The sequence below is a fragment of the Anas acuta genome, chromosome 3 (genome assembly GCF_963932015.1).
Source record: "Anas acuta chromosome 3, bAnaAcu1.1, whole genome shotgun sequence".
Taxonomy (NCBI): Eukaryota; Metazoa; Chordata; class Aves; order Anseriformes; family Anatidae; genus Anas; species Anas acuta.
This window is the reverse complement of record NC_088981.1, coordinates 40735959-40756676: the sequence shown is the minus strand read 5'-3', so window position 1 is coordinate 40756676 and position 20718 is coordinate 40735959. Positions and strand designations below refer to the sequence as shown.

Sequence of the window (20718 nt, the reverse complement as noted above, 5' to 3'; positions counted from 1 at the left end):
ATGTCATTGTGTAGTTTTCATTGTTGGCTGTCACACCGCATATGTTTTGGGACTGATCTGAAGTTTTGTTTGACATCATGACTTTTATAAGAATCAAAACCCCCAAATCCCTCAGATGAAATCCATATGGCTTTGTTCACAGGCTGAAATAAAATCATGCTCACAGCCTTTACTGCAACTGAGGGATATTTGGTGGGAGTGGTTTTTTGCTTAATAAAAGTATAGCATTCAAATGCTGGAAATGTGGATGTTATTAAGTACCTGCTCTGTGAGAATAACTCAAAAGCTGTTTTATTCCCTGCCCCTTTCGTTAGTTTATATGCGCAAGAGTCAGAGCTGAGGCTGACATGAGGAACGATCTCCGCAGCCTGGCAGGGACCCAGCTTCGCTTGAACTCTGTTTTAGACATTATTGGGTTTTGTCTGCATTTTGGCTCCTTCCAGCCCAATGCTGAACATTTGGCATAATGTGTGGTAAGGGTTATTACGATACACAGAGGTGAGGTAATTCACATCATTTCTGCAGTGTAGGCAAGTTTGCTTGGCTGCTGGAGCAGCTGAAGCAGGAAGTGCCCCGGTGTGCTGAGATGCTGATTACCAAGGGTCAGGCCTGCGCTCACCATGACATCATAAAACACAACTGGGGGCTGATTTATTTAAGAACTGTCATGTCACTTGTTTTGTCAGGAGGAAAATAGGGGATGGAAAAGGTGAGGGGGAGCAGCAGGCCTCTACATCACAGAGCTTATGTTGGAGAAGAAAACACTGATGGTTCCTTTGCCAGTGATGTATCAAGAAATGTTGTAGTTGCTCATGGGCCCGAGATGTAGAGTGGCATGCTTCCCTCCTTTACCTGAGTCATTTTCCAAAATTAAGAAAATGTGAACAGCAAGCCTGGAGCAAGAAGTTGTACCATGACAAAGCTCTGGCTAAATATTTAGGCCTCCTTAGCTATTGATCTGGGCAAATCCAACAGTATTTGGCGCGTAGGAAAATGCACGACATTTGCCTGTGCACAAGAATTGCTGCAGTCCCTTCTGAGATAGCACAGAGATGAATGAGAAAACTTTACCCTGGATGTCCTCCAGCTGTGGGCAAAGGATGTTTCCATTGCTTCTCTGAGGGCTGCTGTGCCTCCTTCTCCTGTTTGCTCTGTATATTTGCATATGCTGTGAAAGCAATGGAAATTCCCTTTTAATTGAGCTTGTAGCACAACTAGGGGAAGATTTATAAACAGATGATGCCAATATCAGTATTGAGTACTTCTCACTTTTTCCATAGACCTGGTTTTAAAAACATCTCTTTGATATAGATAACACCCAACTTTGCAACTATTTTTCTGACTCCATGCACTAGATTTCAGCTCTAGCTCTTTAACATATCACATGAAAAAGTATTGCTGGCTCTCATGCCAAAGAGTACTCATCATTTGGTTTGATACCCTGTTGACTACGTTATTTTTGTAGTTCTAGTATTTCCTTTATTTGGCCATCTGAAACACTTTTTGAACTGTGAAGTAGGGCTTGCAACAGGCAGGTGGTAGTGTTATGAAGGGTAAATTAGACCCAGGCAGGTTCACTGATTTCCTTGATGACATCTCAGTATGGGGCTATAAATGCAAAAGAGGATAGATTCTCTGCTTTAGTTAGGAGATTACACAGCCCCTCATTTCCACTGTGATCTGCAAACAATGCATGTTAAAAATTTTATTTGTGTTATAGTGCTGAAAATCCACAGACTGGGAAAATAATAAGGGGAAAATAATAATAAACACCAACTGATTACTGGTGGTGACAAAGCTCCAGGTTATTCAAGGGTGTGGAAGTTCTCTGAGTCGCTTCAGTGTTGGGCTTGCAGGTTCTGAGTGCTTAATTGATACTAATCAATTTAATTTTTAATTTAATTAATTAGTAGGCTTCCACAAACTATATAGATCCCAATTTGCCTATCGTATTTTTTCTTTTTCTTTTCTCATCTAGACTCAGAGTAGGTTCCTACATCCAAGGGTGAGTAAATTTGAAAGCTGGGTTTTTGTAGAAACTGGAAGAAAATACAGAGGAAAGCCAAAGTTAGTGTTATTGAAAGAGGGAACTGATATTGTCTAGAACATTTTAATTGTTTTCTGATAATTTGAAGAGCAATTCTACTGTGTATTCACTTAGAACTTTGCAGTGGTAACTAAGCTACTTGTTAGTTTAAATGAAGAATTCTACTGAAATGGGTGTGTATGTGTAACCTGGTACAAGAGGTTCCCCCAAAAGCAAGTTCCAGCTTGACTGATATATGCCTCTGAATTTCAGAATGTTTTTTGGGTGAAGAGTGCTGAGGAGCAGAGCAAAGAAATGATTCCCCTTAAAATAGATTTGTAAACTGCTCTTGAATTCAGATTCATCTTTTAGTTAAGATCCTGCTTCAAGATGCTAGGGGCTTGCACAGAACAGATCTTTTATCTATAGATCACTCCCATACCTGTCTAAGGACAGAGAGCAGAGCAACTAAAATTTTGTTCGTTGTGTACAAATAACCCAGGTACTCCAGAAACTTATAAAATTTTTTTTTTTGGATGATGATTATACGTTCATATTTTTTGATGCTTTATCCTCAGGGTTGCTGGGAACTGTTTTTCTTTCTATATTGCATGCAGCAGAGACAGGTGGAGACCATTAGGGAGGTGCTAGAATCTGTTGTTCACTTCTGTTACTTGTGATGACGACCTGAGCCAGGGAAGGAAGCAAATGCATGGGGTGCATGTTTCCCTCTGTATGTGATGAAAGCATATGATTTTTAGGTGTAGGAGAGGAGATGGTTTCATCCACATCCCTTTCTGTCAGTCTGTAACTTTGCATTTTGCTCATGGGTCCTAGCTACTTCTCTCTGTTTAAACATGGTTGGTTCTGTAAAAGTGAAGCTCGTCTTTGCTGCAGAAATAAACAGGAGAACTGTGTCTTCTTTATATACACTTTATAAATTCTCTTAACTGTTCCAAGCAGTTCCCGTTGTGCATTAAGGGGAAGGTCTGGCTGGAGAGGGGAGTAGGTGCCCCCAGTTCCCACTGACTTCAGTGAGAACTCAAGATGCTTTGTTTTACAGACTATTAACTAACTGTCCCTAGCATTATCTCTTTTTGGTTTGGGAATTATTTAGGCCTTGTCAGAATTATATCATTGGGGATGGAAGTATATAATTCAAACCTTCCCCCTGTTGCAATCCTGTATTTTTATGAGAGCATACAGGAAGCCTTTTATTTTTGCACACAAAAAATGGCAGCAGGTGTTTTTTGTTGTTGTGTTTTGCTTTGCTCAGGAAGGAGAGGCTGCTTTTGCAATGTACCATGCTCAAGGAAGCACACGCCTTTAACCTCATTTGAGGTTGAAGTATGGGGAGCCAAGTCATGAACCAGAAGCGGCCAGAGGTTTGTGGTTGGTTAGCAGAGCCACAGACTGTTTATGCCTTCCTTGGGGCTGCTGCTTGCTCCTTGTGCTGGGGGTTGGTAGAGATTAGCAATAGTCAGGGTAAAATTCTGTTGACAGAGGGGTAGAGGCTAAAATCATTCCCTTCTCCTTTCCTCAGAGGAATAGAGATGCTCAAGCACCGGTCCCCACTTGAACAAATATTGTCGTGCTGAGTGATGAGGTAAGGTTACTGCTCAACTGACTATTGAATATTTTTATTTTTTCAAATAAAATAGACCTTTGGACTATGTGTTTTGCTCCAGATTGGAAAGAACACAGGAGCCAGACAAAGAAAGGCTTGATTAGAAATCTCAGTCCTCTGTATTTCTGTGTGGTTTTAGTTGGCCTCTCTTTAATGAACAGACTATAAGGGGCCTCCTTAATTCAGTATAAAGAAATAGTATCTTAATATTTATTAGTCGTTGCAAATCACCTTGAAGGACTGTTATCCTTCAATTTTAGCAGTCCCCTTGACAGCCTGTATATAAATTGACATACTTTTCTTGCATTTTCAGTCTTTGTTTTGTGGCTTAGCTATATGGTAATGCAGCCTGAGAGTTGCTCCCTGGATATTAATTAGACAAGGATTTTTGTATCAGATGTGGAAAAACTTCTAAAGGCTGTGTGTCAATTACTAAAGTCCCTTCCTTGACCATACCTAATTTAAAACTTGGATTATAGTACTTTGGACTGGTAGCTTCATAAGTTTGAAGCACCACAGTATCATGTTTAAAAATTATGAATTCCAGAAGTCCAAGAACTAGCCAACTTGCTTATTAGATGGTGACTTTAGTTGGTAGTGACCCTTATTTGTCTGAAATGAGAAAAACAGAAATACAAGAAGACTTTTTCAGTCTTGATCAATGGTGTGTGCAAACCCTGTTTAGTTAAATAATAACAAATAGTTTAATGTTAATCATTCAAAGTGAACTTTTTATAACATTTTTCCTCCAGGTTCATGCTTGCTTTTTGACTCCATTGCTCAAATAAACTGCAGGGTTTGTTGCTCTTTACATACCAGCAGTTTAAGTTCTAAAGCCACTTTTACTGACCTGACATCAGATAAATACTCTCCTGGGAAGTTTTAAGTTATTTGCTGACACACAGTTGGATTAGGAAGGGCACAATTTTGTGCAGAAGCAGACAGAACCAGAGATGTCCCTCTCCATGAAATATCTTTTGACCCTTGGTCTTTGCCCTGGATTAAAAAAAAAAAAAAGTCAAGGGAGCATTTTTGCAGGGTGTGAAAATGGTCTAGCAGCTTTCCTCTTGTGAAGAAGCCCAAAAACTCTATCCGAGTTCTATGGGCATAAAGATCTCGAGCTAAGCCTCACTGAAATTGCCAGAGAAACTCTAGGGAACTTCAGCAGGCATCAGATCGGGTCCAGAGAACAAAGCTTTAGAATAGGGCCTATATAAATAATCAAAAAATATATATCATGAAGGATCTCTTGTATCAAAGTCCTATAGCACAATAAAATTACATAGACAATGACTGTAGAGCTGAGAAAACTCTTTATGTGCTATGTTTCAGAAGGAATCTGGGTGTGGTGGGGAATAAAGGGTACTGCACAAAAAAGCTTATTTTCTTGTCAGAAAAGAGTTCTTGAAGGGACAGAGAACAATATTGTAGTTTAACATTATGTGTTTCAACATATTCCATTTCTCTACCTCCTCCCACTCTTCATTTTAGCATTTTCTTGTAGAAACTTTACTGATCTGAATCAAGGCAATAATATTTTATATTTGTAGGAATACTTGCCTGTTTTACATCTCTGGATGAATGTTATAAAGATGCATTACAGCTTTTCCTTCTTTCTCGTATATATGTGACTGCCAGCTTTATCAGTTCTAGCTCTCTCTATGCTGGAAAATGAATTTGCTTCAAATTATAGCTGTTTGAATGAGACCGCTACACAAATGAAAACTATTACTGTATTCCTACAATAGGGCCAAACCTCTGATCTCAGTTTCAGTTCTGTAAATGAAGAGTTGACCCTAATAACTTCAGTCAAATCACTTTGGGTTTACACTGGGGAGCAGTAATCAGAACCTGGACTTTCATGTTTAGTCTGGGCAGAATTTTGAAATTCTTGTGGATGGAAAACGCTAAAAGTGTATGTTATTATGATGTTGTTCCTTTTCCATATCCCTCTTCACATCATAGAACTGACCTGTTATCCTAGGATGGTTCAGCCCACACTCTTCCTAAATTTTACCCGTTTAATTTGATGATTATAGCTCTTTCCTGTAGTAACTCTACAGTTAAGATTAAGCAATCATTTTTATTTGAAGCCATTCTCTTCAGTAGCATCCTGGGAAATGTGACTGAAATGTACTCCACAATTTTCTGAGCTAGAACATGGGAAGAGATTTTTTTTCCCCGATTTTTAGTTTATCCAGCCTTTTCTTGCCAGCAGTTTACTTGAAAACTTCTTAATATAAAGTCTGCAAACTTGGCATGGACATCTGAGGAATAATTCTCTACATATTAAATGCTTTTTAATAATAGTCCTTAATAAACTGCAAGAGGAAACACTGCTGGGCTAATGTAGATTAAATATAACAACTAGTGGAACACAAGTAACTTGGAAAGATTAAAAAACAAATCAACCAACCAAACAGAAAACCACCAATGCTGGAAGCCATTGTGCAACCACAAGACAAAGCTTTCTTCATGACAGTTTGGATACTAAATGTAGAAACTGTCCTCAGGTTTGTAGCTGCTTTGTCTAGATCTGGCAGTCCACAAATGTGTATCTTAAAAGCTAAAGCCTAAAAATTAATTTTTAAGGTTTATTTTTTCATTTAAGTGGATGGAAAGAGGAATTTAACATGGATGCATGAAGTTATGGTTTTGGAGCAGATACAGTTGAAACCGTCCCTAAGTCTATGGAACCGTGTAGATTTATGGGGGACTGGAGCTTGGGGTCTGTAGGACCTCTGACCCAACTCCCATTGAAATCAATGGGGACCAGCCTCACAGTTTAGACTGAGTTTCTCTCAATTAGGCCACATTCAGGGAAATTTTACAGCATGCCTTCAACTATGGGCTTCACTCTTTTTGACCTGAGCTTGTACTGCTCTCCTGCATGATATGTGACTGTTGAATTTTATCCCAATATATTTCAAGTTCTAAAAATAAGTTGATTACTTGAAACCTTTTAGCATGGACAAAGTGAGCATCAAAATTATGCTCTGTAGCTTTTCTGAACTTTGGGTAGTTTTATTCAAGACTTCCTGGTTCTTGAATTAATAGAGAGACTCTCCACCTTCCCCCTCTCCCCTCCCAATATTACAGCTATTTTGATATGTATGTTAATTTTTTGAATTAGATTAAATTTTGTTCATGACTTTAACTATTCGAAATCAAACTAAGACAAGGCAGGAATATTAGTGCTAACATTTCCAGCAGCATTTTTTACAAATTTTAAAATATCTCCTAATACAGTTATAATAAAAAGATCAGATATAAATCAGGTACAGGGTTTTTCCTCTTGAAGCCTTCTACAAAAAGGCCTGGTGATACTAAGTCCTTTTTAAGTGAGGAATTGTGAAGTGTGAAGAAAAGTTTATCCACTGAACTAATGGCAGAAGTGAGACTAAAGCTGACTCTTCATGTGGCGTTAGCTGTGCTCGCTGTTGTGCTGGAATCTGATCCTGGATGGTCTGCTCCTGAGGTCCTCTCTGAAGAATGGAGCTCTCCAAGCTCCTCTTGCAATTCATGGCTTCTCTTGAAATGGAGATCCATCTTTTGAATTTCTTCTCAGAGGGAAAACCGAAGTCAAATGTGTCTGGGGTGAGGGGGAAAGCACTTGATAAAAAGTGTTTCAAATTGCTTGCAATTTGCTGGAAACTCTGAGAAGTGTAAACTTTAATGGGTGTCACTGGAGGTCTTGGAACACAGTATCCTGCATAACAGCAAGGACAGGTTAGTTTTTGTTCAGTGAGGTTCTCAAGCATGCAAGCCAAATACCAACACATGTATGTGATCTTCAGTGAAAACTACTACAACTTTTTATTTTGGAGATATGACAAGACTGATAGATGAGTAAGTTCACCTACGATTTCTTAAAAAATAAAAAAGCAGCAAATCAACATATACCTTTACTATTATGCTGTTAAAGTTGCTTTTAACACATTTGTGAATTGCATACACTTTGCATGTAGACTTCTTTTTTTAAAAAAATAAAGTAGTTGTGATAAGAAATTGCCCTACCCACTAGCAGTGGTGCAAAACAACTTTCCCACAAGTGTCATGTGTTGAAACCTCTCCCCACTGCCACCTCTAGTCAGTTCTGACAGCATTTTAACCCACATTTAAATCCATCCTTTTACACTCTTCACAGAGGAAACAACTGGTCTTGTTGCATTGGTGAGTATTTCAAATAGCTTTTATTGCAAATCTTTTCCAGGCCTATCAGTTTCTTCCGGGCTCTTGTCCTGCGAAAGAGCTGTATTATGTAAACAGGAAACATATAGGAACTTGTTAATTGCTGGTTTATTTTTCTTATGCAGCAACATAGACTGCTTTTCTTATTGTCACTAGAGATATCAAATTGCAGTATGGAGTTTAGATGCTGGAGAAGAATGTTAAAATGGTAAACTTTTGTACTGGAGGTTAGGTCCCTATGTGGCTGATAATCCCAAGAGTTTTTTTTTTTCTTCTAAAACTTGCTTAGATGCTCATGAAGAGATAGTTTAGGAAACTTCCAAAAATGAAGGTAGTTTAGGAAAAGTGCTTTTCTATCGCAAGGGGATACTTAATGATGAGATTTTTCTTAAAGCTGTTCTTGTTGCTTGCTGCGGTGAGCATACATGTGAGGGCTACAGTGTGATTAAGATTTTCTTCTGGCTATGCTGGAATCCATGTGTAGATGTCAACTCAGCCTTGTTTTCAGCTGAGATAGACTCTCTCTCAAGGCCTTGTGGTAATAGCATTAATAATGCTATTAAAGAAAGGGGATTAGAGTGGACTCTTTGCAGAAATAATGGAGGAAAGCATGCTCATTGATAAAGACAACTGGAGCTAGTCTTGTAAACTACCTGAAGATCATCTGTTCCCACTTCAGGAAAACCCACTGTTTGACCAGGATTAGTCATTATGATCTTTTAAATTCAGACCACGATAAACTTTAAATTAATTGCCATCTGTAATTTGGGACTAGGTTCTTGTCACAAGTATTTTTTACTGCTTACTTGGGTTATTGCAAGATTCTCTCCTTGCAGTTTCAGAATAGGCTATGAGCACAAGGCTCTCTCTGCATTTATTCTTTTGGGCCCTTGACTGAGATATCAGTTAGCTGATGGTGTGCCTTCCTGGCCTTGCTTTTGTTAGGGAGCAGCTGGAAGAAATCCTTGTGAAAAATAATAATCATATACTGATACCTAGTTTACTTCCATGATGTCAGGTAAAATACTCCCAGAGCTTGAATTATAGTGAGACTGATGCATGACTGCACTTAACACATGCTCTACATCCATATCTGAGACAATATATAATATTATTGCCCTGCTAAAAATAGCTTATTTTTCTGGCAAAGAAACAAAATGATCATTGCTGGAGCCTTTAAGAACAATCATAACTTAACTGGAAAAATAACCCCGCAGCACGGGGTGACAATGTGTCTTGGAGCACACCCAGCCAGCCTCCCAAGGGGGGACACCCTTCGGAGTAATTCTTAGAGGAAATGAGCGGTGTGAATATTTTCCTGGGAGAAATAAAGGGTTTTTTATACTGTGTTATCAAAACCAGAAGCAGAATATAGTAATACACTATTGCAATATATTTAGTGACATTTAGAAGGCCAGAAGAGAGAGGACTGTTTCAGAGAAAGTGTTTTAGAGAAAAGAGTCTTTGAATCAAAATGAAGAATGAGAGCTAATGGGACAGAGTGATGATATGATGAAGAGTTCACCAGTAAACCTTAGCCAGGGATTTCTTCTCCCTTCTGAAACTCTGTCAAATTCTGTTGCTGTAATAGTGAAAAAAAATAAAAATGAAAATAAGACTTAGATTGTCCATTTAAAACAACAACAACAACAATGAATAACTGGTTAAAATGAAGAACTCATCAAAAACTTTGAAAAGTAGTGAGCACATAGTGGGGAATGTTTTACTAACCTGGTACTTCTGGTTGGTTACAATTATTGATATAAAAACTTCCTTGGAGGTCTATAGCTCTCTTAGGATGGCAGCCCCTTATACTGAATTGTGTGTTTCCCAGGCAACAAATGAATTTTGCTTCTGTGCTTTAAGTTTATTTAGGGAGAAATGAGCCTGTCAGGATGTAGGGGACCTAAGAAGGGGAAGGAAGAGGAATAGTTGCAACAGGAGAATATCAAACAACAAGCAGGAAGGAGAACATAAGCTTTATTCTCACTTGGAGCCAGAACTGGTGAACCTCTGTCCAAAGTGTAGCCCTGGTGAAGTTAGAGGGGAAACCTGTGCAAGGCAAGAGCAAAGCTGGCTCCAAATCAGAGGCATTTATCTGAAAATACCTTAAAAGTAGAAAATCTATCAGATTTCAGTTAAAATAACAGCAATTCTTTGCAGACCTGCCAAATGTCTGCAGGCTTCGGGTGATTTATTGTCGAATCAATGCATGGTGAATGCCAAAGTCTGCCTTCCTGTCTTTCCACGCCAAACAGAGGAACCTTCACAAGACCTTGGCACTTGTCAGATTTAAATCCTTAGGGCAGTATTTCTCACCTCGAGTGCAAAATTCACCACTTCCCTGTGAAAATCAGTATGGTCGAGAGCTATATGTGCAGAGCTAGCTGCTAGTGTTTGTACAACATTCATTCTGTGGGTTTGGGTTTGCACTCAGTAGCATCAGAAACTGGGGAGAAAACTGCTAGTTCTTCTCCACCCTGTTCCCCAGACTTAAAGTACATGGTGCACTAGAGCTCTATCTGGGCTTGCCTAATCTCAGTGCTGCTTTTCAAAAATAATCCTCCCGTTCCCACTCTCTTGGCTTCTTTAAAACATAATGAACTGAAATTTCATGTAAATGCCAGCAGTATTTCAAAGGGAGGCTGAAACGCAATGTCTGGTCTCTAATTAGTTTTGCAGTGTGTGGCCTGTAAACTTGATGATAAATGAAGCAATTAGCCATCAGTGGCTTCAATTAGATGGCAGTAAAAATGGTAACAAAATAAAGTCACCAGCAAGGAAATTTGCTCTGAAAAGTGCTGCTGTTGGTTGGTTTCAAGCTTAACAATGAATTGGGGCTAATTAGCTCATTTGTTCATTGCTTCTCAGGGGCAGCACAACTGCCTAATTACCTGACTGCTTTCCAGGGCTCAAAGGAAAGAGGAAGGGAAGATGTGACGTTGCTCCTCTTGTGAAATGCCCTATCTCCCCTCATCAACCAAGTCACTGTGGGGAGAGGACACCCTTCTTTCTCTTCTGTCTTTCAGAAGAGGAGTTACTGGTTTGTACTATCTTGTAGGTAGTCACTCAAGCTTTGCATCCCCAAGCACTTCACAGATATTTATGAACAAAGTAAGCTCCGGCAGAGACCTCCAAGCCCCTTTTCTTGAAGCCACAATCAAGCCAGGAGCTGACTTGCTGGCATCCTTTCTGCTTGGAAGTATGCAGTAGGGGAAAGAGTCAAGCTTGTGGTAAAAGCTGTTTTCTGTCTGTAATTGAGTACATTGTTCTGTCCCCACCTGTAAAGTCAGGTTGATGATGATTAGCATTACTTTTACTGGGAGGCATTGTGACCATCTCACTTTTCATAAACATTTTGCAAAGATGATGAAGTGAAGAAGCATGAGTACGATAAAAGCAATGTGTGTGAAAACACAAGGGATTTTCAAATCAGGGTTTACGTTTTCAATTAGGATACTTTATTATTGAAAACAAGAAACCAATTTGTCAGAAGCAAAGGCTAATTTGTCTTCACCTTGGAGCACCAGAGGGAAACAATACACCCTGCTCTTTCCAAAACTGTCTTGGGAAAAGGAAAAAGGCACTTCATTCCAGTTCTCCAAATCCAGTCTCTTGTAGAGACTGACACAACTTTTTGAGGATGATGGTTATTCCTTTAAGATGTCTGTGGTATCCTTTAAATATATCTTAGTAGAAATACAGTGGCTGAAGGGAAAAAGAAAGGTATAGTAGTGTAAACTATGATTATGAAATTCAGAAGTAAACTACAGAGAGCTGGTGCTCGCACTTCTGAGGTAATTTCATTTTTGAAGGTGTTATCTGCTTCTAGGATGTTATTGTCTTTCACTACAGATTTTATTAGAATGATACCAATATCATTTGGAGAGTCTCTGTGGAAACCACAAATTCATTTGGTAGTATAAAAATGCTGCTGTGACACACTGTAATTAATACTGAATCTCATGCAGCTCTAGGTTGATATCTCCAGTGGCATTTCACTCAGTGTGCATTCATTACACAGGTCCCTTAACTTTTTACCTAAAGCAAAATGGAGCCTTTTGTCTGTCCATCTTTGGTGCTCGATGTCCCTGCCTGTGTCTTGAGGAGCCCTGTGCATAGTCTTTGCCCAAACCGTGGGTGATGTCTGCCCACTGTGGGTCATGTCCATGTCAGGCTCTGCAGAGACCTATGTGCATTCAGGAGATAAAAGGCAAATGTTCTGGAAAAGACAGATGTGTTTATGCAAAGAGATCTCCACTTAGGTACTTTTAAACTCTGTGAGATATCTTTTTAAGCTTAGGAGGTCCCTCACCATTGGTTCCAGGGAATGCATCACTGGCATTCACTGGAGAAAGACGAATGAGGGAATGCCCTGCATGCTCAGAGATGTACTGATTTCTCTCGGGGCAAAATGACAAATTTCCAGCAGTACTCAGCTTATTGATGTTTAAAAAAACTACTATGTGAAAAAGAAAAATTAAAATTTCTGTGCTGTTTCCTCAGTTACCCTGAGCAGTTGAGCCATGATGTTCAGACAGGCTTTGTGGTATTACAAAGAAAAATCTACCATTTTGCTTCTCTTCAGGGAAGTGTGAACTGATACAGTTAGAAATCCTGGCTGACATCTAAATTCTTAACAGGAGGAGTACGTTCTCACAGAGCAAAGAGAAATAACTGAGGCTGCTTTGCATCCCCTGCTAGTTGTGGTTATTATCAGTATACATATATTACTAGCAAACTGCTGGGCTGGACGTTTAGCCCATAAACTAAAAATACTTTAATGTTTTGCTCCTCTGTTCAGAGATTTGCAATTGGAAAAAAATAAGGTTGTTATTTAAAAACGGGCTGCTAAAATGAGACACATAAAATATTGCAGTATTTTTATTATATATAAAATGAAGTCTCTGCATTTGCTTTTTATTACTGAGTTACACACAACAAATGAATATGCTCTGAGCCAACAATTTCTACTCTGTTACACATGTGCACTGTGTTCCTCTGCCTGCAATAGGGTTTGACTAAGCCCTTCTACCCAGTTGAAAGAGTAGGCTGAATGATATTAGCTTAAGCAATGAGAGTCAACAGGAAATAGGGGATTTGGGATCTGAACAGTAAAACGAGTATTGGAGCATGTCATTTGCACAATGGCAGTTCTTGGCATCCAGTAGCTTTGTGCTAAAAATGAGAGCTTATTCCTCAAAAATTTCCAATTTGGGGAATGCGTGGTGGGTTTGAGAGGGCTCAGAACCTCTTGCCTGAATGACACCATTGGGGCTGGAGGGCAGATGAAGATTTTAATCGCTTCCAGTCATCTGCTTTGGATGGTTCAACAGGAATGAGTTAGCATTACTGTGATCAATGCCAGCATATAAAATGTTTTGAATAACTGTTATGTTAGAACTGGTTGAATCTTAGAGTTAACAATATTAAAAATATGACTGTGATGTTAGTGTTTTATCTGCAGCTGTGAGACAATACCTTGTCTACCCACTCCATGACTCCATGTAGAGTAATGGCTGCATGCCAGCTATAAATGCCTAAAAAACTTTTTTTTAAAAAACATTCATTGCAAAAAGACAATCACAACAATATAAAGTTCCCTCATCTTGAAGTAGCTTCTGGGAAGCATGCGAAGTCTGGACCTCCTTTTGCTTACTTCAATATTAGTGTCATATCTTTGGAAAGATTCCTGATGTTCATCAGTGGAAGCCAGTAAAGAATAAGGTCTGATAACTTCGTGCAGAGATGAATAGCAGAGTACATTAACAATCACAACTGTTGCAATATTAGAGAAGAACAAAGCTTTTCATCACAAAGCTGTATCTGGATGCAAACAGCAGAATAGGGGATTGTCACATCAGAGAGCCTTCAAAAACATATAAAACAAACAAAATTATGATCAAAGAAAATTGAGAAGCCAGTTTTTAAAAGGAGCTGAGCTATTGCCAGGAAAGCTCCTTTTTTAATTTTATTTTTTATTCCCTAATCCATTGACTGCAGTAACACCCTAAAGGTAGGAAGCAAGTCAGTGACCCTTTCCATGTTGGTCCACAGTGTGGGATTAGGCTGAGTAGTACACAAACCATACGTTGTCAAGCAACAGACTGGCTCATCCTGTGTGCTAACACTAGAGTGGCCTGATACTATTCCACATGATCTCAACCTATAGCTGTGCCTTGAAGACCTGTGTTAGTTTTAAATTGGATCTTATCCCTTCAGTCCCTGTGCATACTGGTCTTAAATCTCATGTACTTCCAGTGATTACTATCTTTTTTTTTCCTCAGTGTTTGCTGGTATTACTCAGTGAGAGCAATGGGAACAAAGTTTGCCATTTTCCCTGTTAATGCAAATAGGATGTAGGAGATTAGTCCCTAGTTCTTTCCATCACGCTATCTTTCAGTGAGCCATAAATCTATTATCACTCCAGACGGATTGGTTATCATTGTGTCTGATTATGAGATTAGGGCATGATTAAGAAGGTATAAAATGGCAGGGAGCGTGAAGTGTATAACATGAAAAGAAGCCTCATTCTGGGATTAGACCATTACCCAGCACAAGCCATTCCCATATGGATTCACATGTTTAGCCATTTGGCTTTAGGGTTTAGCCAAATACTCATTGCTTAATTTTATTTACTGTCTGGACAAATTAAAATTGCACTTACTGGCTACCATGTTCAATGGTAATTGAACTGAATTAGTGCATGGAAGATGAAAATTTTTTGATGAAGAAATCTCTTGATGGGATGGCATGGAGGAAGACATTGATTCTCCAAGACTAGAATCAATATTATGAAGGTTGTTCATCTAAATCCTGACTGTCAGTCATGAAGGTGTAGAATTAAAGACCTTCCTACTATCCTAGGAACACAGGGTTGCTCAAAAACTAGCTTACTAGGCAACAAACTTGGACCTGCCTATTACTGTGCCTGTAAGTTGAAGAGTTGAGAGAAGCCCATGAAACTTGTATAAATCTAGATACTACTTAATCACACACAGCATTCTTTTTAACTTCTATTCTCCTGATTCTACAAGCGTGGCAGCAAAAATATCTATAGTTTTTTGAACACATTGTTTATTTGCATTTATCTGTACCCAGTATTAAGCTACGTTAAGATGAATAGAAAAGACTTTCCATTCTTTCATGTATGGGGTCATGCACAGCACCTTTATGTCGTGTTCCAAGGGAAAGCCCAAGGGCACCAGGGCCCTCTCCAGTACACCTGCTCATGCTGTTAAGACAGGTGTCCAAATGGACTAAATTCTGGTGACCGTCATAGGCTAGTAAGTTCTCTGTTAGCATCAGAATACTGAGGGAGAACACAAACCCTATGGTTGCAAGATAACTTTATTTTTTTTGTGTGTATGCGTTTGTTTAGCTTGTTGTGTTTTCAAACAGCTTGGCCATGTTTCAGTAACTTGTCTAGCAATGCACACGTGTGAACATTTTCTCAGAACTCACAGAGTTCTTGTTACTAAGCTGAATATTTATTCTCTGTGATTTGATTTTACCACTCTTTTCCAAGTGAATTGGGGACTTAATAAATGACAAACAGTACTTGAACATTTATTGCTTTTGCTTACATTAAAGAGCCTTATCATGGAGCAAAGGCGATTTTGTACTGATAGCTTTCTAGGTAAATTTGAAGTCTGATGTTTTAGTAAGTGTGAAGATCTGCCTGTTCATGGTATAGAGGTGTTTTCTTCAGGCTGCTTGGAAAAGGCCAGATAGTGACTTTCTCAAGAAGAAACTTGGATCTACTGAAGTTAGAAAGTTTCACTTTCTGTCATTACTTACCTACCAGAAAAGTTGTATTTTATGGGCTTGTCTGAGTTTTTGTAGTCCAGTAACGTTTTCAGAAATATGAGAGACTGGTCAGTTTATATCTATTCAATGGTTGTGTTTCAAAGCATATGAAACTTGTGTTAATGGCATGATAGCGTGTGTGTTACCAGAAGAGTATGTTTTTCTTGCAGAAGCCAGTGTGAGAGCAGGCTGCTGGCTCCACAGACTGTTCAGGAGGTAGGCTGAGTCTTGTACTCTTCCTGGTGACCTGTTGGTAGGAGTGATTCTTTGCAGGAGCCATAGGAATAGCAGGATAAAGGCCTGCAAAAGCCAATAACTTTTGGGTGCCACCCCTTAGTTTCAAAGAATGAGGTCTGAAACCACCTAAAAGATATCAGCCTCTGTGATCAAAATGGCCAATGGCTTGACTTATTGGGCCAGCTCTGCAGCTCTGTCCCTGAGCACTCTGTCACCATCAGTGGTGGGTGGAGTCTGCAGGAAGCATCAGAGACAGCTGTCAAATAGTTTGGGTAAGGAAAACTGATGTCTAATTAGAACTGGCACTGATGTGCAGAGGAGTAACGTACCACCTGCAGAGAGCTGAAAGCATCTCTAAAACAAGAAAGACATGGTGGGACAGCCACTGTGGAAACCTCTTTTGGGGGGCTACCAGGGACAAAGAGGCTGAATGCATGAAGGTCATGCACTCTTAAGAAAGCATTTGTGGTAGAAATGCTGTAATAAAAGTTTCATTTTTATTTTTTTTTTTCCTCTTACTCTGCTTTCATGATATTTACTTCTCTGCTGATAAGTGCTTGAATTACTGAAAATGCTCGAGTGAGCAATAACTGAACACTTTGGTGAGCCATTCTCTGCAACATCCTATAAGGAAAGAAATAAGAATAAAACAAAACCTCTTGATTGCCTGTAGGAATAGCAAGGGAGACTGGAAGCACCTCCCCCACATCCTTCCATAGGATAGAAGAAAAAAATGTCAGGCACGAGTATTTCCCTTAAAGATAGGAAAATGTAGTGACAATGATAGGATACTCAAAGGATCTGTCAGGTATGGTAGAGGCCATGTGTCATCAAGATACTGGACTGGTGTGCACGATGGAGTGACGGATGGTTATCTAATTGAAACTGCAGTGAATAAAGCTCTGAGGCCTGCCAGACTTGCTTTTACATACTTATTTTCTGCGACCAGATGAAAGTCATTTTCTAAGAGCTAGCAATTGCTAACAGGGTGTGCACTGATGGGCTGTATCCAGAGGTGAAGGTCTTTTCCACAGAGGCTGAATGCATTTTTGGCAGCTCATGTTGCTCAGAGAAGTCAATGTGTTTTCTTTGTAACTGTTTGTTACATGTAGGCTCTGTTTTATGCTGTGCAGTGTTTTTCAGGGAAAGCTGGATTAGAAGTGTATTGGTATTGCAGTAAATAAGGGTTTCCATCAGGCTCTTGCTGTTTGAACTACCTTTAATTAACAGTTTCTCCCACTCAGAAATCTGAGAAAAAGAGGTACCTTCTTTCAATTTTAATTCTGATTGTGTCGCAGTATGGAGCAATATCCAGAGATCTAACACCAAATGATTTCATGGTGTCTTAACATAGTAAAGGCAGAGAATAAGGTAATGAATACTATGAGGGAGCTTGCAATACAAGAAGATAAATAAGGGACTGGAGGGGCATAGAGAGGTATGCAGAGATGAGGCACTTTGTTTCTAACTCTGCAGCAGAAAGAGGGACGGAACAATTTATGTTTCTCCCATTGATATGACAATATGCTGTCCATTAGTTCACTTAAAAAGTAAAAGATGCTGACATTCTCTTTTCAACCAATTACATGTTATTTGCAGCCCAAATACCTCCTGATATTTATAGTAATATTTCCAAAGATTCAACAGGGTTGTGGTCAAGGCATGTGAGTCAAATCTTGATTATTGGATGTAGTGCAGGACCAGACCTGTGGGACAAAGGAGCTGGACAATGAACAAGCATTGTCGGCAGAGACTCTGGAGGCTGCCAGCTCCATGAGAGCAAGGCAGGCAGGTGAAACAGGAGGAAGCTGAATGTGTAGAGAACAACTGGGTCTTGGGCTAAATCCAACGAGAGGAGAAAAAATAATCTGAATTATAACTATCATCCTGTAAAGGGTGCAATTAGCAGGCTGTGAAAGTTACCAGTTTTGAGACTAATGTAGTGGCCCAAAAGAAACTATTACATGCTGTTAGATGGATTCACACAATAAAAGGTATACATTTTTGGGTCATCATTGAATAATAAATCAGAGAATGTGGATTTTAGTGACAACAACCAGAGAAGGACCGTTTGCCGTATGAACCAAAACTGCACCAAAAGGAGACCAAGCAAAGGGTGAGCTGGTTCCTGACAGCTTGCGATTTTATTAGGGTATCCATATTTTCTCCTGTTTTTTAAAGTCTTAGTTTCTGGACATATGTAATTATGTGAGAATCTCTTAGGGTCATTTTGGATCTTTTTTCTTAAGCACATCTCTCACTTAAGGAGAAATGTTTAAGTACGCCATGTGAATGTAAATTCTTCAAAAACCAGAAGGTGAATGAAAGAATTGGAAGGGATTGTTTCTTTGGTTTGTTTTTCAGAGACCTTGTGATATTTTTTGAGGCTGATGTCCTGAATTTTTAAGACTGATTCAACATGTTTGTATCCTTTGGCTTTTCTCTAGCCTGTTTCTGAGAAGTCCCTACAAAAGGAGTTGCACAAACCTGCAGAACAGGCCTGTTGTCTTTCTCTGAACCAATTTTGCAGTGTTTCATAGGAATCTTCATTCCCACCTGGGGAGGGTGAAGCACAGTTTGGAAGCTGGAGATGACTTCCCTCAGACACCAGAGGTTTGAGGCTCAGAAATGTTTCCCCTGCCTCCTAAAAGACAAGATGACAGCAAGAGAAATAAGAAGAAAAAGGGAAAGATAAACTGGGTCTGATGCATTCTGAATACCACTATTGCTATTCCTTGGCTGCTGTCCTCTAATTATTAAAACATGCTGTTGGCTAATACACAAGTTTTATTTCCAAGGGGGTTGCACAGAATTATACACGTTTGTGCATTTCATATCTCATAAGTCTGAATATGAATAGTAGTGGAAGATACCTGATTGTCCTGATCAGCCTCATGGCAGTCAAATTATTTCTCCAACTCAAACCAGCAGTATGAAGTATTTTCAAGAAGCATGACATTTTGATTAGAAACAGCATTATTTGGATTAGATATTTTAAAATGTTGATGATATTATTTTTAGCTCTTTTGCTTGTGAGTAAGTATAGTTGGCATGACAGTTATAACAGCAGACATTGCTGGATGCAGGACCCTCACCTCTGCAGAGAACATTACTCCCCAGCTCTGTGCAAGACAAGGTCTGACTCTGGAAAGACTCATGTCCTCAGATGGATCTGAGCACTTGTTTCACTTGTTTACCTTTCAACACTTCCACTGAAGCTATGAGTTGTGTTAGAATGCAGCTTCAGGAACCTCTCTGCCTGCTAAATTCCCCTCTCTTAAGTGTGAGGTATTTCACCTTACTCAGGGACTGGTTCTGATCCATCCTGCCTTGCTTTCTTGTTATTTCCTCTGGGAGTCATGTAATAACAATACCATTGTTTGTTCAGATTAATGAAATTTAAACAACAAACCTAATTTGATTCCTCCCCACCAAAAACAAAACAAAAAAAATACACAAGGCTTCTCCCTTAATGACTCAATTAAGCCTCCACTTACCAGGTACAGGGAGTCACACCTGAGAAGAGCTATCTCTGTTTGCTAACAGGGAAGCTAAGTAGCTCCTATTAAGCACTACTTAGCTGAAGCCATTAACCCCCTCTGCAGGACCACCAGTCCTTCCTGGTGCAGGCAGGCACAGTGCTCCTCTAGCTCCTTGCTGGACAGCTTAACCTGGCTCCAAACCTGGCCCCCACCAGCACCTGGCACTGCAGGGCAGGACTTGAGCTGCTGGTGCATGTCGCTGGCTGCAACATAAGCTGCTGGGTAAATGGGAAGAAAACACCCTTCCACCTTTATTGGCGTGTGCAAGCAGTGACAATTTCAGAGTGGGAAGGAGCAAAGATTTTTCCTTCTCAGTATCTTGGATGACTAATTCCAGTGAAACTCAGATGCATGGAAACAATTGTATATGAATGATAACCTCGCCAATGGAGAAAAAAAATGTCAAATAAAATTTTCCTTCTGGGTACCTAAGCACAGGGTCATAAGGAGCCAAAGCTGGCATTGCTCAGGTGTTTCCCTGGGCATGCTGCAGGGGACCTGCTGGGATCCCTGGGGTTTACTGCTCCCTGAAGTGCTTTTTGGGAGCCTTGGCTCCAGTTCCTCTCATCTCTGAATGTGGGCATTGGGGTGTGCCCAACAGGTGCTACCTTGTAGTGCTGCCATCAGGTTTGAATGGAAAAAGCCTAGCTGCAGACTTAAGTCTAGTCTGTCTTTGCCGTATCAAGCCAGGGCTGGCATTTCCTGCCTTGTGATTTGTCCTGTGACAGCGACAGGAGAGGCCAATGAAAAATGAGAGGAATGTGTTGGCGATCTCAGCAGCCATATTTCACAGTGTGGTTTTGAAACCGTTTGTTTTCTTAACTTCCTGAGGTCAACGGTTACTGGAGATGGATGTCACCACATGTGCTCATTTGCAAAAATAGTGATGGCCAGGCTTTAGGTGAATGAACAGTGTTTTGGGAAGGTATAAAAATAAAATAAAATAAATCTCAGTTCAGGATGATGGTAAGGCAGGTTCAGTAGACCTTTCAATTAATTTATGGTTTGTTCCAGAGCTGAAGAAACAATATACGAACATTCAAAATTATAGGTTTTTTTTTTTTTAATTAATATTTAGGCATTCTTGAATCCAAGCATGACCACAGACAGACTCCCATCTCTTCCAGAGGGCTTTTGATCTCAAATTATTAGGAGAACTTTTTATTAATTCCTCTGGTATTGGAAATGCACTGACTTCAGACACCAGCAAGTACTTGAAGACATGCAATATTAAGGAAAGGAGTTACTGATGTTATCTACTGAGGAGTCTAAAAGCTAGGAGGTTT

The 20718-nt window shown here is 39.6% G+C and overlaps 2 long non-coding RNA genes across 14 annotated transcripts in view; both read left to right on the top strand.

Annotated features, from left to right (window-relative positions):
• The window catches only part of LOC137853901 (uncharacterized), a 203351-nt gene that overhangs the window by 143032 nt on the left and 39601 nt on the right, over nt 1-20718 (top strand). The gene's annotated exons all lie outside the window — the stretch shown is intronic.
• Nucleotides 1643-19662, top strand: LOC137853902 (uncharacterized). The gene is made up of 4 exons (XR_011094826.1): nt 1643-1856; nt 1979-2005; nt 3570-3632; nt 18338-19662. It is a non-coding gene; the product is annotated as an uncharacterized lncRNA (long non-coding RNA).